The sequence below is a fragment of the Lonchura striata genome, chromosome 16 (genome assembly GCF_050655825.1).
Source record: "Lonchura striata isolate lonStrDom1 chromosome 16, ASM5065582v1, whole genome shotgun sequence".
In the NCBI taxonomy this organism is placed as follows: Eukaryota; Metazoa; Chordata; class Aves; order Passeriformes; family Estrildidae; genus Lonchura; species Lonchura striata.
In genome coordinates, this window is record NC_140718.1 from 3,685,398 (window position 1) to 3,706,206 (window position 20,809).

The 20,809-nt window shown below is 52.5% G+C and overlaps 1 long non-coding RNA gene and 1 pseudogene across 1 annotated transcript; one reads left to right on the forward strand and one right to left on the reverse strand.

Moving 5' to 3' along the window:
• The first annotated feature begins 1,278 nt into the window (after nucleotides 1–1,278).
• LOC146765930 (endogenous retrovirus group K member 8 Gag polyprotein-like) lies at nucleotides 1,279–6,109 on the forward strand (annotated as a pseudogene).
• A 3,276-nt stretch (nucleotides 6,110–9,385) lies between these two features.
• Nucleotides 9,386–10,459, reverse strand: LOC146765931 (uncharacterized). The gene is made up of 2 exons (XR_014958724.1): nucleotides 9,885–10,459; nucleotides 9,386–9,706 (listed from the first exon to the last, which is right to left on the reverse strand). It is a non-coding gene; the product is annotated as an uncharacterized LOC146765931 (long non-coding RNA).
• Nucleotides 10,460–20,809: the final 10,350 nt, after the last annotated feature.

The following is a 20,809-nucleotide window of genomic DNA, read 5'->3' on the forward strand; positions in this document are numbered from 1 at the left end:
TCTCTGTGATATCACAGGAAGTTGTGTGAAATTACAAAGATGTGAGTGTGACATCACAAGAGGTTTGTGATGTCACAGAGACATCCGTGTGGCTCTACAGAGAGCTGTGTGACATCAGAGATATTAGTGCAACATCACAGGGATGTCCATGTGACATCTCAGAGAGCTGTGTGACATCTCAGAGATGTTAGTTTGGCATCTGAAAAAGCTGTGTGACCTCACAGGGTCACTGTGGCATCACAGAGGTGTATTTGTGGCATCACATAGATGTCTTTGTGACATCACATAAATCTTTGTGATCTCACTGGGCCTGTGTGACATCACAGCCTTCTAAGTGTGACATCACAGAGGTGTCATTGTGACATCATAGAGATGTCCTTGTGAGATCAGATAGAGCTTTGTGACATCACACAGTAGTCAGTGTGACCTCGTAGAGAGCTGTGTGACATCACAGAGATGTCGCTGTGACATCACAGAGAGCTGTGTCTTGTCACAGAGGTGTTAGTGTGACATCATACACATGTCATTGTGACATCAGAGGAGGATGTGTGACATCACAAAGTTGTCCATGTAACATCATAGACAGCTGTGTGATCTCATAAGGTCAGTGTGACATCACAGAGATATCAGTGTGACGCCACAGAGATATTTGTGTGACATCACTAAAAGCACTGTGACCTCACAGAAATGTCAGTGTGACATCACGAAGAGCTGTGTGACATCACAGAGATGTCCATGTGATATTACTGTGAGCTGTGTGACGTCAATGATGTGTCAGTGTGGCATCATAGAAATGTCATTGTGACATCAGAGGAGGATGTGTGAAATCACGAAGAAGTCAGTATGACATCAAAGAGAATAGTGTGACATCACAGATATTAGTGCAACATCACAGAGATGTAAATGTGACATCACAAGAAGCTGAATGCTGTCACAGAATTTTCAGTGTGACATCCCAGAGAGCTGTGTGACATCCCAGAGATGCCTATGTGATATCATAGAGAGATGTGTGACGTCACAGAGATGTCACTGTGGCATTTCAAAAAGCTGTGTGACCTCACAGTGATGTCACTGTGACATCACAGAGGTGTATTTGTGACATCACAAAAAGCTTTGGGACCTCACAGGGTCGGTGCGACATTACAGCATTCTCAGTGTTACATCACAGAGGTGTCGGAGTGACATCACAGAGATGTCTGTGTGAGATCAGATAGAACTCTGTGACATCACAGAGAATTCAGTGTGATGTCACAGAATGCTGTGTGACATCACAGAGCGCTTTGTGACATCACAAAGATGTCCGTGTGACATCATAGACAGCTGTGTGACCTCACAAGGTTAATGTGACAAAACAAAGATGTCAGTGTGATGTCACGTGCTTCGGCATCTCCAGCGGCACCTCTGGCTCCCACCCTCTGTTGTCTCAGCAGCTGCACCTCTGCCTCTGGCCGTGCCTGCTGCTTCAGCAGCAGCGACACTCCTGCCTCCTGCCCCGCCCGCTGTGGCTCCGGTGCTCGTGATGCCTGCTGCGTGCCGGCAGCCAGCGCCGTTTCTGTCTCCGATGACTGCAGCTTCTGTGCCTGTCACATCCACGGTGTCACAAGCTCCAGCTGATCCCTTCATGTCGCCGCCTGCGATGGAAGGATCCGCCGAGCCACCAGTCACGGCTCCAGTCCCCGCCCCATCACCGGTGCTGGCCCCTCCATGCCGGGGGCTGTTGGCTCGGGGGCCATGGCTGGTTCGTCTGTTTCGAGGTCGGTAGCCGCTTCCCCAGCCTCGGTGTCTCCCACCAACCCACCCTCGCCCGTGGATTGCAGGCTGTGCTACGCCCCTGTCACAGGAGGCAGGTAGTGACAGCGATGCTTTGATCGGCTCAGTTCTGCCACAGGGCCGTGACCGTGTGTCGGAACGCCGACACCAACGGGGGCAGCGGGCATCTCAGAGAGATCTGTAGATGCTCCCTGCCTGTAAGGTGTTTGTGCCACCGATAAATCACCATCGCTTTTGGGATGCAGTCAGGAAGGGGCTTTGGAGGCTTGTGACTGGGATTTTTTAGAGCAGGTGGGAAAACCTGGTGGTGCGGTTCTGAACCCACTGCTCAAGGAGACAGAGACCATACCTAGCAGTCAGTTGATTCCTCTGCGCTCTCCAGAGGGAGCACGAGAGGATGGGTGTGACGATGCTTCAGTGCAATGTAAGCTTCAAGTCTTTCCTGTGCAAAGAGCTGTCCCAAATTTGGGACAACAGGACAAGTACGATGTTTTACCTGGGAAGGTTGTGCAGGATTTGCAGGACAAAGTGGCAAAATATGTGCTGGGTTCTGCTCCACTGATGCAGGTCCTCAGAGTGATAAACACTGACCTGCTTGATCCCTAGGATATCAAACATCTGGCCTCTGTGTTTTTCCAACCTGTGCAGCTTGATGTTTTTATGAACAACTGGAGGAGGATGGCCGACAGGGCTGCAGCTGAAAATGCACACTACCTTTGACAGACCCTAGATGCTGTGTGGGGGTGGGTGTGCTCATGGGACAGAATGCCTTTGCCAATCCTGATCTTCAGGCTACTTGGCACCCCATCGTACTTGAGCAGGCCCAGAAGGTGGGCTTTGCGGCATTGATGAAAACCATGGAGACAGCCGCTCCCAGGCAACGGTATGTAAAGAGAACACAGGGAGCCAAAGAATTGTTCTTGCCATTTGTTTAAAGGCTTGCAGCTGCTTTAGAAAAGCAAATCAAGGATGAGAATTTGAGGCAGGTTTTGTGCAAAACTTTGGCAAGGGACAATGCAAATGAAGATTGTAGGAAAATTATAAATGTGTTGCCAGGCGATCCATCGTTCACAGACATGGTCAAAGCTTGTTCCAAGGTTGCTACAGTGGACCATAAAATGTCTGTTCTGGCAGCATCCTTGAAAGCAGGCCTACCGTCCTCAGGGGCTGGCCATCGCAAAAAGGGGAAGAAGAAGGGCAAGCAGGTGCAGGGGATGAAAGTCCGGAAAGGGCCAGACTCTAATTTCCTGTGCTCCAGGTGTGAGAGGCCAGGTCATCTTGCTAAAGACTGCAAGTCTACTTACCATGCCAATGGTAAGCATTTGTCAGGCTCAGGAAATGGGGGAAAGAGCGCACAGGGGAACTGCACGCTGAAACAAGTGATCCCCCAGAGCACAGCACCAGCGCAGGGTGTCTCAGTCAACTCAGCGCAAGCACCCGTGGCTCTGCCGGGGTGGATGTACACACCGCAGCAGCAGTCATCTTAGATTCTAGTCAGGTGCACAGGGTTCTTCTGAATGCATTTGGGCCTTTAGGCCATGGATTGAGTGCATTTTTGGTAGGACGATCTAGTGCTACCCTTCTGGGAATCTTTGTGCACCTGGGTATCATTGATTCCGATTTTATGGGCCAGATTTTTGCCACGGTTTCTACTTCACCCCCTCTGTCATTATTCTGGCAGGGACCCGCATTGCTCAACTTGTGCTTTTCTACTTGTGTGTTCCCAGGGCAGGCCAATGGACGCATGGAGATGGTGGTTTCAGATCCACAGGACGGCTGCAAGTCCTCTGGTCCACGATCATTTCTGCCAACCATCCGCAGATGATGTGCTCCATGATTTTACCAGGTGCCAGCCTGCCTTGGATCCAGCTGCAAGGTTTGATCGACACTAGAGCCAACCTGACAGTTGTCTCCACCTCTGTGTGGCCTCCTAAGTGGCCTCTGGACTCTGTGGGAGTGGCCATTGAAGGATTGGGGACTACAGCGCAGACATTTTTGCGCCAGCAGGCTGTTTTGATCAATAATCTGGAAGGGCAGACAGCTAAGGTTTGGCCCTATGTTACTGCAGCTCCCATCACTCTTTGGGGTGGGATCAGCTTCGTCAGGGACACATTGAACCTTCTACCAGTCCCTGGAGCTCTCCTGTTTTTGTAAACAAGAAAAAGTCAGGGAAATGGAGGTTGTTACAGGATTTCTGAAAAGTTAATACGGTTATGGAAAGTATGGGGGCATTGCAGCCTGGGATGCCCTTGCCTACCATGCTCCCCACAGGTTGGGAAATCTTGATTGTTGATTTAAAGGACTGTTTTTTATGATCCCTTTGCATCCTGATGACAGAGCAAAATTTGCTTTCACCATGCCTCCCATCAACAGTGCTGAGTCTGTGCCGAGATATCAATGGAAGGTTTTGCCATCGGGCTGCAGGAACAGTCCGACCATTTGTCAGTAGTGTGTGGCCCAGGCCTTGCCTGGAGTCTGTGAGCAGTTCCCTGACGTATATTGTTATCATTACATGGATGACATTCTGGTGGCGGCACCCACTCAGGAGGAACTGCTGAGGGTTCAGTCTCAGTTGTCCTCCGCCCTGCATTCTTATGGACTACAAGTAGCTCCGGAGAAGGTTCAGAGCCAACCTCCTTGGAAGTATTTGGGGGTCAAGATTCTTGAGCAAACCATTCAACATCAGGAGGTGCAATTTCCAAAAGGTATTGTGACCCTCATTCATGCCTAGAGATTGCTTGGGGTCATCAATTGGTTACATCCCTATCTGGGACTGACCACAGCGCAGATGTCCTTGCTGTTCTACCTTTTAAAGGGGGACCCGGATCTGAGTTCACCTCATAAATTGACTCCTGAAGTACGACAAGCGCTGGAGGAGGTTCAACAGTCTCTGTCTACTCACCAGGTTTACTGAGTAGACCTTTCCATTGATATCACTGTTTTTATTATCTATCCAGACAGTCATCCCACAGGTGTTATTGGCCAATGGAATGACAAATGGCCTTATCCTTTGCACATCTTAGAGTGGGTCTTTTTACCCATCAGCTCAAAAAGATAGTGTCTTTGCTGATTAATTTGATAATCAAATTCCATTATTGGTGTTTGCAATTGATGGTGGCTGATCCCGCAGGGATCATTCTTCCAGAGGGGCAGGACACCTTTGAATGGTGTTTTATTAAGTGCCCCTTTGAAAAACGTGCTGCAAAATTTTCTAGGGCAAATTATTTATAATCTGCCCAGTCACAAATTGCTGCAACTGGCAAAGATGACCAGTCTGTAGTTACGACCAAAAAACAGTCGAGTACCAGTGCGGGGACCCACCGTCTTCACTGACGGCTCTGGAAAAACAGAAAAGGCCATTGTGACCTGGAAGGATGAGTCAGGATGGCAAGTGCTGGAAGGCCACGTGTCCGGCGCAGCCCAATTGGTTGAGTTGAAAGCCATTGCTATGGCATTTCAGAGGTGCCTTTGAATTTGGTCACTGACTCTGCTTATGTTACAGACAAGAGGCTGGATAACCCACTGCTGAAAGAAGTCAACAATGCCATTTGTTTCAGTTGCTGAGAGCATTGTGGTGCACAATTCAAGCCCGGATTCATCCGTACTACATCCTGCACATTCAGAGTGACACCACTTTACCAGGTTTTATAACAGAAGGTAAAATCAGGGCTGACAGGTTGGCTTACTCAGCTGTGCTGCAGGCTACTTTTGTCACAGGCCAGTGGTGCTTGGTTTTCCTTGAGCAGTCATGGCGAGGAGCAGGACGGAGGGGGTAGGTGTGCCTTGTGTGCTTTTTGTGCCTAGTCTGTGTGTTGTGGGCTCGGGTCTGTCTCTAGATCCCCTTGTGGGCAGGGGTGGCCTGGTTGGGCTTGTCGAGCCCCCGTGGGGTTCTGTGCTTGTGCCCAGAGGGTGGTGTGGTGGGTTGAAGGGCGCTGCTGAGGGGCTGCCAGGTGCCTATGGCACACCTCCCTGAGAGCGCCCGGTCTCGTCTGATCTCGGAAGCTGAGCAGGGTCGGGCCCTGCTGCTGCTGGGGGCAGCGAGGATGACATCAAGGGTGACAACCTCTTTCTCCACCTGGTCTCTGGCAGGCTGAAGATGTTGGACTTTGATTCTTACATCTCCTTTAGAGCCAGGTTCCACAGGGATTTTGCAGATATGTCCATACACAGGGGGATGCTCCCAGATTTGGGCATTGCTCAGCCTGGCCAGGAGCCCAAGGTTCCCTCTTTGCTGGGGTGGATGCAGCTGATCCTTCAGTCGGCTGCCAGGCTGCTTTTGGCAGGGCTGAGGGCATGGGCTGGGGTGGGTACAAAATGGGAGTGGGCTCCTGGCCCTGCCAACAGCCCCCAGCACCCACCGTGCCCCGGGCTGGGGCTGGGCTGGGGCAGCCAGCCCGACACAAACAAACCCCCATGGTGGGAGCAGAGGTGGGACTCCAGACCCTGTGTGTGGCAATCACATTTCTCTCCCTCTCAGGATTTTTCATAGAGGTGCACTGAGAGAAATGAAAGAGAAAACAATTACTATTTCTGCTCCTTGTTTTTCCTATGTGGAATATTTGGAGAATTGTTCGCGTGGAGTGAGTGCTTTCTGTCTTTAACTTGGTTGAAACCTTCAAGGATAAATAACCTCCAGTGCCCACACAAACTGTGTTCCTGTGCTGTGAGAGCAAATCCCTCTCCCCGTTTTTCCACTGGAGTTACCTTCCAGGGCAGTGTTTGTTTTTTTTCCTCAGCTGTTTGTCCCCTTCACCCAGCAGGACACAACCACGTGTGGATGCTGTGGCTCCATCCTGGAGCTCCCAAATTTGGAGTCCCTCTTTGGGGAGCAAAGGGAACACTTTGGTGTGAGGATGTCCTTGATCCTGGGATGGGAATCCCCAGCCCTGTGCTGAAACCAGCCCCGAGTAAATAACAACACGTCCTGATGCTCTTCCCAGGGTGGAACAATGCTGGGAGATTTCCTCTTGGCTTCCCAGGCTATGAACTAATCAAACTGTTTTCCGCTCAGGCTGATGTTTCCAAATTTCAACTGCCCTGCAGAAGCTGTCCTAGGACGTGCTGAGATGGGCACGCTGTGTTTTGTAGTTTTTTTTTTTTTAAGGGAATACTGTAATCCTACAAAGCTAATTTTGGTGCGGTAGCTGCCCTGTGGGGAGTTCAGGATGGGTTTAAAGATGTGGCACTTGGGGAAGTGGTTTAGTGGCAGATTTGGCAGTGCTGGACTCCATCATAGAGGGCTTTTTCAGCCTAAACTCAGGTTCTGTGGGAGCTGTGCTGCGGTGAGGATCTGGAGTGGTTTGGAGAGGATGTTCCTGCTGTCCCTGCTGAGGCAGGAGTTTTGCTGCTTGGAGGGGAGAGTTTGCAGCCCTGCTGTCTTTAATAAAATTGATTTCTGCTTATCCCACCTGTCTGCTTTAAGGGGGTGTGTGAGGGGACTGACCGGGATGGGTTTGGTCTCTGAAAATCAGGTCATAAGAGGGGACAGCACCAAGCTGAGCCCACAGGAGCTGCAGAGCATCACCTGGTGTGGCAGTAGATGCTCCGGTGAGGCTCAGCTGATGCCTCAGCCAGGATGGGTCCCAAACCACTCTGGAGTCAGCATTTATATGTGATGTGTTTGGTGCTCTTCTGCTAATTCCTGGGTTTGGGAATTTGGCTTCTTCCCAGCATGGTTAAAGGCACCTTCTGCTGCCCTGAGGTGATGAGGAGGAAGGGGCTGAGCCCAACCACAGAGGGGACAAACACCCCTGGGATGCCTGAGCCCTGCTGTGGCTCTGGGGGAGCAGTTCAGTGTCTCCAGGCCAAATTCCAGAGGAATAATGTAGGAATCCATCTTTGCCACCCAGCTGTGATGTGCTCAGACACGGGCTAGGGATGCACTGAGGAACTTCAGAGGCTGCTTTTGATGATAAATGCACATTTTGCCTGGGTGGCGGGACTGGCTAACCAGCTGTGTGCCTCACTAGAGAGCTCATTTTGTTATTAATCAGGTGAAATGCCAGGGGTTGTGTGAGAACCCCGGGCTTGGTCTGGGGTCTCATGTGGTGGTAAAGTCTCTCCTCCAACCCATGCTTCCGAAGAAAAACTCCACAGCCTCTTGTTGTTCGGTCTCAAGGCAGTTTATTGCAAGTTATCTAAAAGATTTTCTTTTCGGGCTGCAGCTGTTTGGTCAGCGGCCCAGGCAGAGACACACACACACCCCGACACCCTCTCTGTCTGCTATCTTCTTCTTCTCTCCCCCCACCCAGGGCTGCTGCTATCTTTTAGATGATATATTACGTATTACAAGTTTACAGTTTTCCCCCAATAGCTACTACCTATATTACAAAGTGCTTTCCTACTCTAAACCAATCTGTGAGTGCCAGCATCACCAAGAACATGGAGGCAAGGAAGAAGAAGGAGGAAGAACAGGATCAGCCCACTTTCCTCCATCTTAGAACTTCTGACCCCCATGTACAAAGTAAAACCCCCCTGTACAGGTGCTAAAACCCTCCCCTGTACAATACCAAAAAATTTTTCCCTCTACTTTGTAACTACTTTTACTATACTATCTAACCCTTTGTTCCACCTCCGAAGTGGGTAACTCATTCCATGGCTCAAACTCAAAATCACAGTTGTTTCCAGCTGCCTGCCAGGGTCTAAAATGCTTCTGACCAAGGCCTGGAACCTCTAAAAATGTCTGAGAGGCATTTTGAGTTCCAACATGGCTGGGCCTTCCTTAAGGCCCTGACAGAGATAAGATCTTTGACCTTTTTTCTTGTTCCCCTTTTTTCTGTAATGTATTTTCAATAATTTGTTGTGTGTTTTTCTAGAGGAAGCGTTCCAGGTGGGGCCCAATCTGGATCAGGAAGTGCTTGGGAGCAGCTGCGGCGTGGATGGGCCGTGCCCTTGGAGAAGGCTGAGGACATCGTTTGGGACCAGCTTTTCTTCCAGCGGGGAATGGCGTGAGGTGGGTCCTGTCTGCTGGGGATGGTGGGATCAGAGCTTTGGGGAGATGGCAGCGAGCACAGGAGCGTCCTGCTCTGGGCAGCTGCTGAGGGCTGGAGGTGCTGTGGCTGGCTGCAGGCTGGGCACATGTCCTGCCCTCCTGCTCTGCTCCCAAAGGCAGCAGTGATGGGCAGCTCTGGGCACAGCTCTGGCACGGCCAGCATGGCCTGGGCACCGCGGGTGGCTGGGACAAGGGGACAGGAGCCTTCAGCTGACGGGGCTTTCTGGTTTCTCTCCTTTCAGCCTGGCCAACCTGCCCGGCAGCAGCGCCGCAGCCCCACAGGAGCTCCAGAGGAGCCCCACCAAGAGGCACCAGGGAGTCCTCAGCAATCCAGCCAGCAACACACGGGCAGGAGGACACGGATGGCACTTCCTGCCTGGGACAGGGCTTGTGGCCATCTCCAGGCACCGCTCTCACAGAGATCCCCACAGCTCCAGCCCCTGCCCATCTGCTCTGTGGGCAGCACAAAGGCTTCGGCAGAACCACCAAAGGCCAAGGGGCTTGTGGCCATTTTCCCTGCAACCCTGCAAGCCTGAGCAGCTTGCTGAGCCCAGGAACCCTTTTCTCCCTCTTCCCCTAGGCCCTGCAGAGCCTGGGCAGCAAAAGAAAGATCCTGGGAGTCTGTCTATTGCAACACATCCTATATTTATACGCTAAAGAAAAACAAAAAGAAGGAAAGAACAATCTTGAGGAAATGAAACATTCCTGCTGGCTCGGGTGGCCCTAGCAGACAGAGCCCCTGGGATCAGCTCTCTGCAGAGCTCCAGCAGCACAGCCAGCCGAGCCCTGACAGACGAGGCCGTCTCCTCCATGCCCTGCGGAGCCGATCATGCAGGCTGCCGAAGATGGAAGAAGGAGCTCTCTCTGCTTCCTGGAGGATGTACAGTGTTTGAATTGCCAGGCTTCCGACGGGGACGCTGATGTCATTTGCCATGCCTTCAAGGGCTGAAAGAGAGAAGGACAGAGCCAGGGTCAGTTCCCGCATCTGGGACCCGAGTAGACCCCCGTGCCAGGGCCATCCCAGCCGGCTCTGGCCATGGCCAGCAGGGAGCAGGGACCAGCCGGATCAGCCCGAAGGTGCTCGCCACAAACCCCCCGCTGGCAGCCTGTTGCCCTCACTCACCCTCAGAGATGAGCTGGAGCTCTTCCTTCCTCCCCCGGAGGTGCCGCCCGGCCGTCCCTGGGAACACAGAGCCTGTCAGCCCAGCGGCACAGCTCCTGCCAGCGGCGCTGCCAGCCCTGGGGCCACACGGCCTCCTGGCCCGGCAGGGCTCAGCCCGGGCCCTCGCCGCTCGCTGCCGCCCCAGGGCACGGCTGCCAGAGGCGCCGGGCCCGGGTGGCGCTGCCGGGGCAGCAGGCGGGGCTGGGGCCGAGCTGCGGCGGGGCGGGGAGGGAGCCCGGGCTCGCGGCTCACCCAGGAACCTGACGGCCGCCTCTCGCAGGGGCTCCTGTGGGCTCTGCAGGTAGGGCAGGGCCCGGCGCAGGTGCTCGGCCGCGCTGCTGCTGTCCTCTGCCAGCTGCAGAGAGCGGCAGCAGGGAAGGGTTGGCGCGGGCTCAGCCCCTGGGCCGGGCGCTCCCCGCGCCAGCCCCGGCCTCCCCTGCCCGCACAGCCCTGAGGCGCGGCCAGCAGCCGCCGGCGCCGGGCTCTGCAGGGGCAGAGGGCCGGCTGCTGCCCGGGGAGCCGCGGGGCCGCCCCGCAGCCCCGCCGGGCCGCGGCTCCATCGGCACCCGGCTGGGCCCGCAGGAGCCTGGAGCAGAGCCCGCGGGCCTCGGGCTGCAGCAGCGGGCAGGGCCACAGCTGCCAGCCCGCACACCGAGCACCGCGCTCAGGGGCTGCTCCGGGCTGGGGCTGCGGCTTCCCGGCCCTCCTTACCAGCCACTCTGCCAACTTCCACAGCTTCTTTCTCTTCACCAGTTTTTCAAGATCCCTCCTCTCCAAGAGCTCGGCCGCACGAAGGAGCGTTTCCTGAGAAGCCTGGAGAGCAGCAGAGACACGGAGATGGCCCCAGAGCCCAGGGCACAAGAGCTGTGTCCCTGTGCCAAAGCCTGGAGGAGGCTGCAGCCCGCCAGGCGCCAGGGCAGGAGGCAGCCCAGCCCCCTGCCAGGGGAGCAGCAGCAGCCCACGAGTCCTCACCTCTGCCACTCGCTGATTCTCATCATGGCAGTGGAAGAAGAGTGGCAGCAGGCTCTGGCGCACATGTGTCTTCATAGCCTCTTTTTCATTTTCCTCTGCAAAAGTCACCAATGTTCGGAAGAGCAGTATGGAGAGCAGCTGCACCTGTCTATTGTCCTGTATGAAGGGAAAAAAAAAGACCTCAGCATCGGCTGCACGGGGCTCAGCTTGTTGCAGGCCTGCAAAGCCACAGGGCACAAAGTATTTGGGCAGCCGCCAGTGTCCGTGGCTGGGGGCAGTGAGCCTTACGTAGTCAAGGAATGGCAGGAGCGCCTCAACCAGCTGCAGTGGGATGGGGCTGGGTATCAGCATGTCCTTGTCCAAGATGATAAAGTTGAGGAGCATGACTGTCATTCTAACTATGTCTTCATCTGCATCCCACAGGAGCTCCACAAGACTTTCAGTCAGGCTCCACATTTTTTCTCTCTGTGAGGAACACAAGTTTGTGAAATGCCATCCTGCTGCCGCAGGGCCTAGAGACCAAAGGGCTGTTCCGAAGCACTTGGGCAGCTGAAGTGGGAGGCAGGAGAGCTGGGAGCGGCTGGCCCAGCACCCAAAGCCCAGCCAAGCCCAAGCGACTGCATTCCCGAGCGCAGCCTCTGCCCCTGTCCCCTTCTCACCATCGAGGGATCGTTGATGAGCTCGAGAAGGGCCCTGAGCGCCAGGTGACGCCTCTCCTTGCACTCGCTCCTCAGGTGCCTTGACAAGATTTGCAGGACTCTGTTAGCACGGCGTTTACTCAAGTCCAGGCACTCGAGAACCTGAAAGGCACAGGGCAGTGACAGGGGACCGGCCAGCAGGAGCCCAGAACCGCACAAGGCTGGGCCCAGGCAGCAGCACAGGGCGCGGGCTCCATCCCAGGCAGCTGTGGCTACGAGAGGGCAGAGAGCTGGGAGGCAGCTGAGCGAGGCAGCGCTGGCCATCAGGCTCACCTCCACAAGGAACGCCAGGGCGGGCAGCTCCCAGCGTGGCTCCTGTGTGCTGAGCAGCCGGAGCAGGTAGCGAGCGATCCGAGAGCACAAGGGGATGGAGACACAGGACATCTCCCTGCCAGGAGACAAAGTAACCAAGACTGTGGGCCAGGGGGACAAACCTCTCCCAGGAGTGACTCACAGAGGTCTGGTCTTTCCCCAGCATCCTGCAAGGGCCCCTGGGCTATTTGGGAGGCGGCTCCTTGTGGGCACCCTCCTCTCCCAGCCTTTTCCAGTCTGTTTGGCTGTCCCTCGGTGACAAGGCCTTCTGGCCCATGACCACGGGGACTGTGTGGGGCACCCTAGGCACAGAGCACAAATGTCAGAGGCAGCAGGGTGAAGGGGGTCTCACTTGGCCAGCAGACCCACAGCATAATGGTGGGTGTCAGCACACAGCAGCGTGTCCCAGCCACACTTGCGTTCCATTGCCACCACAACATCCTCATACTGCATTTGGCAGAGCAGGGACTTCAGGGTCTGCACTGCAAACCTGTGTGCAGAGCAAAGCCCAGGTCAGGCTGGGAGCACTGGCTCCTGCCCAGGGATATGGCAAGGACAGGAGAACTGGGATGGAGCACCTGTTGGGACTGGTGGCAAGGCCGTATTGCTGCTGACATCCCTTCCAGAAGGTATCAACCTCCTCTGGATTATCCAGAGTGCTGAAGAGCACTTGGAAGAGCAGATGGACAAATAGGCGGGGGAAATACGCGGTCACAATATGTGGGACACAGGGCTCCTGGAGGATCTTCCACATCACCACAGTTGCCTGCAAAGGACAAAGCCCCTCGTGACAGCGCTCAGTGCCGAGGTGTCCGTGAGACAGGGCCCAAGCACGGGAGGGAGAGGCCCGGAGAGATGCAGGGGCAGCACCAGGCCTGGTGGCCCTAAAGCTGCCCCGAGGCCAGGTTTCAGCCCAGCGCCTGAGGCAGGGAGATGCAGTGGGGGAGGGAGGATGGAGAGGTGGCCTTGGGGCCAGCAAAGGCCAGTTGCAGAAACTCACAGCCAGGACAAAGACACCCGTTTTGTCCCCATCAGAGGTGCATGTGCTGTACTCTGGCCAGCTCCCCAGCACATCGAGGAGTATCAGCTGCACCGGCTCCACAGTCCTGGACGAGCACATGATGCTCTTCCACATGGTCAAAGCAGCTCTGTGGGGTCAGAGCTCTGTCTCAGGGGGGGTCTAGGACACAGCATTGTGGCCTGGGCAGCAGTGGGGACCTGAGCTGGCTGCCAACTCTGCCTCTGCCCACTGCCCCTCGCCAGCAGCACTCAGGCAGCCCAGCCCTGTGGGGACAGGCCCTGAGGGGCAGTGAGGGAGCATGGCAGCAGGCGTGGGGGCTGATGTGCCAGGGCTGGCAGAGGGAGCAGCCAGAGGGCCCTGGGACTCTCTGTTGGTCAGACACCTGGCACAGGCTGTGCAGGCTGATGGGCTGGGGAGCCCTGAGCCCTCTGGGCAGGTGGGCACCGTACCTGTCACAGGATGGGGCCACACGCAGGAGCGTCATTACTACATCAGCGGGCTGTTCTTTGGTGAGATCCAGCAGGGTCCTGTCCAGCCTGTGCTCAGCAAACTGATTGGCCATGAGCCACTGGTGGATGTACCTCACCATGGCAGGCACCTGAAGAAGGCAAGGGGAGACTTGGAAAGCTGCCAGAGGGAGGAATATGCCCAGCTTCCCCAGAGAAGTGCTTCCCTTGCCACCACACTGCCATGGCCTCAAAGGCTTCCAGTGACCAGCAGGCATTGCTTGGGTGGCCAAGTAATTCCTGGGAGGCTCAAACCCTGGCCACAGGCTGCTTACTTGCTTTGCATTGGAAAACCCTTCCTCTACCAGCATATCCAGCAGGGCAGCACAGGTCTTAGTTTTGAAGATGTGTGAATATGCTCTGAGCCCTGTGCCCATGGTAGTCTCTTCCTTCCGAATCCTCTTGATGAATTTGCAAACCAGCTGTAGAAGAAGGGCAGGAAGGCAGGGATGTTCCATGAAATTCTCCAAGCGTGGTACTCGGCTGAGCGGTGCCAGCAGGCCCAGCCCAGGTGGGGATGGCTGCAGGTACCTGCACTGTTCTGCGGAAGCGACCCCGGGCGGGGTCCTGCTCTTGTGTCTGGTCCAGGGCTGCATCTGGCAAAGAGTGAGCACAGCCAGGGCTGAGGGGCTACGGGAGAGGCCGGAGAACACAGCCCAGCCCTGCGCTGCCCAGGCAGGGACAGCCCCGGGATGCCCCAGGTGGATGGAGCACGGCCACTGCGGGGTGTCTGCCCGGGCCCCTCTTCCATCCTGTCCATGGGCATGGCCCCAGGGGATGGGATGGGATGGGATGGGATGGGATGGGATGGGATGGGATGGGATGGGATGGGATGGGATGGGATGGGATGGGATGGGATGGGATGGGATGGGATGCGATGCGATGCGATGCGATGGGATGCGATGGGATGGGATGTGATGGGATGGGATGTGGCCAAGCTGGCTGCAGCCCAGCAGCCCAGGTCTGCCACTCACCCTCCTGCAGCTGCTTGAATGGCACCACCTCTTCAGTCTCGTGCGCTGGGGCAGCTCCAGGGCCTTCTTCCTCTTCCTCCACCCAGGCCAGCTTGGGCACTCTTGGGGGTCTCTGCTCCATGTCAGTGGCTGGATTTGTGGCTACTTGCAGGACAGATGCCTCGGAAAAGCTCCGAGTCAGCAAGTCCTGCTTTCGTGCCTGGAGGGCACCTTCAAGAGAGAAACCTCAGGAAGGCTACAGGACAGCAAGTCCTGCACTCTGTTCTCGAGGGCTCCTGCCACAAGGACAGGAGTCTCCTATCAAGGATGGTGCTCTGGCCTCGAGGGCACTGGCGGCAGGGATGGGAGATGCCTCCGAGGCACCAAGTCCCACGCTCTGCCGTGGAGGGCACCTGCAGAAGAGAAGCCTCGGGAAGGCCACAGGTCAGCAAGTCCTGTGATCTGGCCTCGAGGTCAGCTGCAGGAATAACACCTCAGAAAAGCTCTTGGTCAGACATGAATGAGTGCGCTGTGCGGGGGCTCCTCACAGCACTGCTCTGTCCCGTCCTGTCCTCTCAAGTGCTCGGAGCACTGTGGCATGGTCCTGTCACCACCAGCTCCTATGTCACCATGTGTCACAAAGGGCCCTTTGACACGCTGTTCCATGCCATGGTGACCATGCTGCAGCATGTCACAAAGAGCCCTTGGAAACATTGCACCCTGCCCTGGGGCCACCCCCTGCCCACCCAAAGTGGCCCAGGTTGGAAGGAATCCCTCACCCCAAGTGTCCAAGACAGCCTGACAGGATCTTTAGGAACGGCTCAGACCATCAGCAAACGCTGCCCTGCTCTGCGGGCTCAGGGCAGCAGAAGGAGCCCCCAGGGCTGCCAACTCAGCTGTGCTGGGAAGGGCACGGGACCTTCCATGGAAGCTGCCACGTGCTCCTTGGGACCCATCCTGGCCCATGGCCACCCTAAACCCACGGGTGTGGGACACACAAGGAACTGTGGGCCATGGCAGGAATGCTGCTCTGAGCCCTGGGGCCCGGGGAGCGCTGGCACCAGCAGGTGAGGCAGAGTCCCTGCCCAGGCAGACCTGCCAGCCCCCGAGCCCTGGCAGGGCTGGTGCCGTCTCCTGCCGCAGAGACCTGTGCCCCTGGGGGCTTCTGTGCCAGAGGGAGCCAAACCCATGTGCACTGGGGGCTGTGCTCCTGCCTGCAGGGGCTGTTGGCAGGAACACCTGGAGCAACTGCTGGCAACACTTGGTCTCTGTCAGAAGCTCTTACTCCATGCTGAAATTATTTTCTCATTGAAGTTATTGCCTTCAGCACAAAAACACCTTAGCAGCAAAGGCACAGAAGAATCTGGCAAGTAAGAATCCTCAGTTCAGGAAAGCTTTACTTCCCATTGCTCAACTCAAGTCGTTCCGAAACATTGCAAACTTCCCAAATTAATTGGGATAGCCTGAGGACATGAAGATTTGGAATTTTGCTTCCCATCTCAAAGCAGCAACTCATTTGCCTTAACCTCATCCATTGAGGGTCACTTTCCAGAACATAACACTACACAAAAAAGGGCAAAACCAAGTGCCATTCTTTGGTTTGCAAGTGGTTTTCTATGAAGGGATGATAATATCCTAATTATCTTAAGGAATAAAAGCTCGCAAGAAATGAAAGTCCACTCAGTGTTACAAAAGTAGCCCAAATAAATGAATAAGGAAGGAAAAAGGGCTAATCCTCACCCGGTAGAGATATCTAATTGTCCAGTAAAGTGCAGCTCTCCCCTCTTGTTCCTTGCAGGAGGATCAGGACCATGAAGAGGAAAAATCACCAATATTCTTTCTGCCCTCTGTAACCAAAGTTGTGCCAAACTACAGATGCTGCCTTCAAACTGACTCAAATTCCAACCTAGACCTCTCACCTTCCAGACAACTCCTTCTCTAACACTCCACTACCACCAGCCCCTCCAAACTCCCACAACAGAAGCCCTCAACACCCTTCCAGAGGCCCCAGCTGTCCCTGTCCCGCTGCAGAGCTTTCCCTCCCTCCAGCAGATGCCCTGGTTCCCTGCACGTGCCGTGGGATGGCACTCAGGAGGATCTGCTCCAAGGCCTTCCCCTGGAGCAAGCTCAGGCTGCCAGGCCTATGGATGCTGGATCATCCTTCCCACCGAGCCTTCCCGTGCACGGCTGTTCCATCTGCACCTTTGGGCTCAGCTCAGACTTCTCCACCTAACCAGGAGTGTTGCAGCGCGCTGTGCGGGCGTGCTGGGCGGCTGCGGCAGGGGCGCGACCGTCCCCCTGCGAGCTCTGCAATTCCCAGTTATCCGCAGGTGTGGTGCAGGGACAGACAGCGATGACACGGGTCTTGGTGTAGAACAAGATGGATTTATTCCTGGGCTCCCGACAAAACTGGGGTGGGGGTAGGGGTGAACAGAATTTTTTATGCAGCAACTCAAGAGAAGGGGTGTAGGAAGGTGAAGCAATGAGGATGGGGTAAGGGAGGAATATAAGGTGGGACAAATAGCTTATGAGCCTATCAGGGAAAATGGGGGGGGAATAATACAAAGTAATGAATGGGGTGTCGAGGGCATCAAGACAGACACAGAACTCTCTGGAGAAAGGGGTAAGGATAGGGAGGATTGACAACTTGGAAGGGAGGAGGTTAGGGAAGGGCTTGGGAAAATTGGCAACTGGGAAAGGGAGTGGATTAGGGAGGGGAATGGGGGCAAACATGGATTCAAAGCGAAACACACCACAATATCTCCCTGTTTCTTTTTACAAAAGAGAGGAGAGTTCTGGGGTTCAAAACAAATTAATCTATTATATAACATATCATCTACATAATCTATCATATAACAGATTTTAGCATATGACAAATTATCACAGCAACAGAAAATAATTCAATACTTATCAGGAAAAAATGAACTACTCATGACCATAACACATGGGGTAAGGATCTTCTTCACATAAGAATCTTAATATAAAATGTACAAAGTTATTATATACGGAATCAGGGTCGGGAGTAGGAATTGCAGCGGAATGATCTTGAAGTAAGACTGGGCTTGAAGCATGAATCACCGAGGAATCTGGAGGATCTGGCTTTCTGGGGTTCCAAAGTGATTTTGGAAGTCACTCCTCCTGTAGGATGTGATCAGCAAATGGAGATGTGGTCTTGCTCATTTTATTTTATGCAACCATGGGTATTAACTGGACACAGTGAATCCTATCTCTATAATATATAATTTAACAAGCAGATTATTTTAAAGTATCAAGAATATAATGAACAATTTCTTTAGTCAAGAAATTTAGTTGGAAATTTGGGAAAGTGGTTAAACAAAAATCCACAAAGATCATGAAGTTTAAATAAGGTCTAAAGGCAAATTAATGAACTCTTTTTCCAAAGTGTACTGTGAAAACTTTAAAACAATATTGAAATGAAAAGGAACACTTGGTAGGGTATAATTAAGGAAATGGATGGGGAACTTGGGCAGTCACTCTTGAATAATTTTGTTCTTATATTCATTCAATTTTTTTTTTTATTTTTATTCAGATTATAGTAGTTGTTTTTTTTTTTTTTTTTTAACTTTGGACCGTTTTTTCCTATGTGATCTTTCTTTTTGCAGGTGAAACAAATTTTTGACTTTGATGGGCAAACACTTGCCTCATGTTTTTTTTTCTATACTTAAAACATGTTTTAAATCGTTCTTTTTGGTTCTTTTTTCATTTATCTCAACTGTGGAAGCTTGTAGGCTAATGATCTTGAACGGTTTCCACAAAGGCTTTGAAGGGTCAGGGGCTTTGGGGAGATTCTTCCAAAAATTAAATACCAATTGAATTCATAATTGATTCAGTTCATAAGAAGAAATATTATTACTTTGGCAACTGCCACAAGTGTTATGGGCTATCGGTAAGGGGAAGGACCTGGGCACTGCCGTCCTAGGGAGAGACAAAATGGAGGATTCCAGGTGTGGGTTTCAGCTCCACCTTCCTCCGAAGGAGGTCCCTCCATAAAAGAGGGTGATCTCCCAAGAAGGAGGGTCCCCTGACGGGAGGCCCCATAGGCGATCCTTCCCCCAGAGGAGGAGCCGGAATAAGGAATGGGGATGGTCCAAGCCCACCTTCCAACAAAGGGGACTGGCCTCCGACACACAATTCCTGTAGGGGCCTCTGCGGAAGGGGTGGGGCTGGCAGGAAACTTGGGGCCGGAGAAGAAGGGTCAAGGCAGGAAAGCGGGTTCCAAGCTGTGTGGCCAGCGTCACCTTGGAAAGGAGTGCCGGGTGCACTGCAGTTCCCTCGAGAGCTCTGAACAGTGTCTGGCGGGGCGCTTGGGGTGCTGTGGCCAACACCATCCCCAAGGGAGGATAGGGTAGGGCTTTGGGAAGTCCAAGGGACAGAGGGTACAGGGAGCTTCACAGAAGCCACAGGGGAACTTACAGGGGAGGAGCCCGACGCAGCTAGATTTCAATGAGGTGCATGGATGTCAGGGGCTTCTTGCATAGTATTAGATTCTCCCCTATTCCTATAAAGGTGCCGTAGTTTGATGGAAAATTTCTGCCCTATTCTTGTCTTTTCTACTCTCTCAGCCCTCATGGGATACCCCAGCCTTTGGGGGAGAGCCCAGCTTTGGGTAAGAGAGAGACTAGAAAAGCACGCTCCTGATAAGTGGAGGGTACCCTCAGGGGATGCCCCTGTTGGAGGGTGCCGCGGGAGACAAGACTCATGCTATCATGATCATCAAGTCTCAGTTTATTGATGGATTACACAGGTTATATATACTCATTAATTAGCTCATACATATTGCAAAAGTCAAGCTCATGATTGGTTGCTATGTGACTTGTACTACTATCTTAAAACTATCCTTGTGATTGCTACTTGCCTGTCCAGCTGGCCTTGGAGTTAGAACAGCTTAGCACTTCTTTGTTTCTCTCTATCTACTTCTACATACCAAGCAGTTTCAATATCCTGCTTTCTGCACACCATCTGCTCTTTAGGGTCATGCGGACTTTGCAGTAGTCACGTAGCCCACCCTACTTGGATTAATTTTACAGTATCATGTCCCCTGCTGTACAACCATTCTTCTGCCAAGCTCTCTTCATCTCTCCCGTTTTCTTTTTATACAAGAAGGTGTGCATTCAGCATTTTCTGTAAAAGCTGTTGTATCAGGCCTTGTAAGCAAGTAAACACACAGGGCAAAACAAGCAAAAGTATTATAATTATGCTTAGAACTATTATGCCGTATTTGATAATGTCTCTTAACCATGGCCCTATCCCCAATCCTTTTAGCTATCTTTTTAAACCTAATCTATCCTCTACCTTTAACTGTTGAGTTAGCTCGGTCAATTTTCGTATTTGTTTGTGGATGGATGTAGAGTGATCAGATAAGTTCATACAGCACATTCCTTCAAATCCTTGACAACCATGACCTTGGGCTAGAAGAAGTAAATTCGTGGCAGTTGCTCTGTTTTGCAGAACTGCATGACAGATACTACCTATATTTGTGGCAAGCTCACTTAACATTTTAGATGGAATACTAATTTACTTTTTTGTCCAGTAGGCTAGGATTTTCAATTGTGTGAGAGCTTGCACTGAAGCAACTCGTGGAGTGAAAAATGAGGTTATATTACAGAAGTGCACCCCACTTCATATTTTTTATGTTTTTGATTGTTCTGTATAACATGAAAGGAACAAACTTAATTCTAAATACAATCTATATTTATGATAAACTTAATGTTATGCCTTTGATTATCTAATTGATTGTTCCTCTTTTTCTTTTGCCATTGAAAAGCAATGGCAAAATGAACAGAAAAATCACAGGCATTACTAAAACTCATTAAAACTTAGTAAAAAAGTCTATAACATAATTAAAAACACACTTATGAATAAACCCAAAGTCCACAATCTCCTATGGGTGAAACACAAAACTTTGCACAATCCACTTTTGCTGTGCATCCTCTGATTCACTTGTGGAGAGATTAGTGTTCTCTTGAAATTGATAAGTTTATCATTCTTCACTGAAATCTATCTAGATTTTGCACCTGCTAAAACACAAACAAACTCAACACCCTCCACAGGGACTGGAGGGTCCTCTCTCAATTCTGCTTCTTAAAATTTGCATGAAGAAATGGAAATATCAACATCTTTATAATAAACATGAAAATACATCAAGAACAAAACAATGCATATAGTAAAGAAACTAACAACAAATAAAAATCAATCAGATAATACACAATTAATATTACATATAAAATCACAGTTACCAAGTGCTACACTATCAAATTGTCATCCCAGAGTCTGAAGCAGCTGATAAACCTTAAAACAACAGAGATTTGGATAAAACATGTCCGGATCATGTCTCTCTAAAACTCCCTTTGAGGCTCAGCTGCCCTATATGGTCAAATTATTAAGCCAAAAGGACTTGAATACT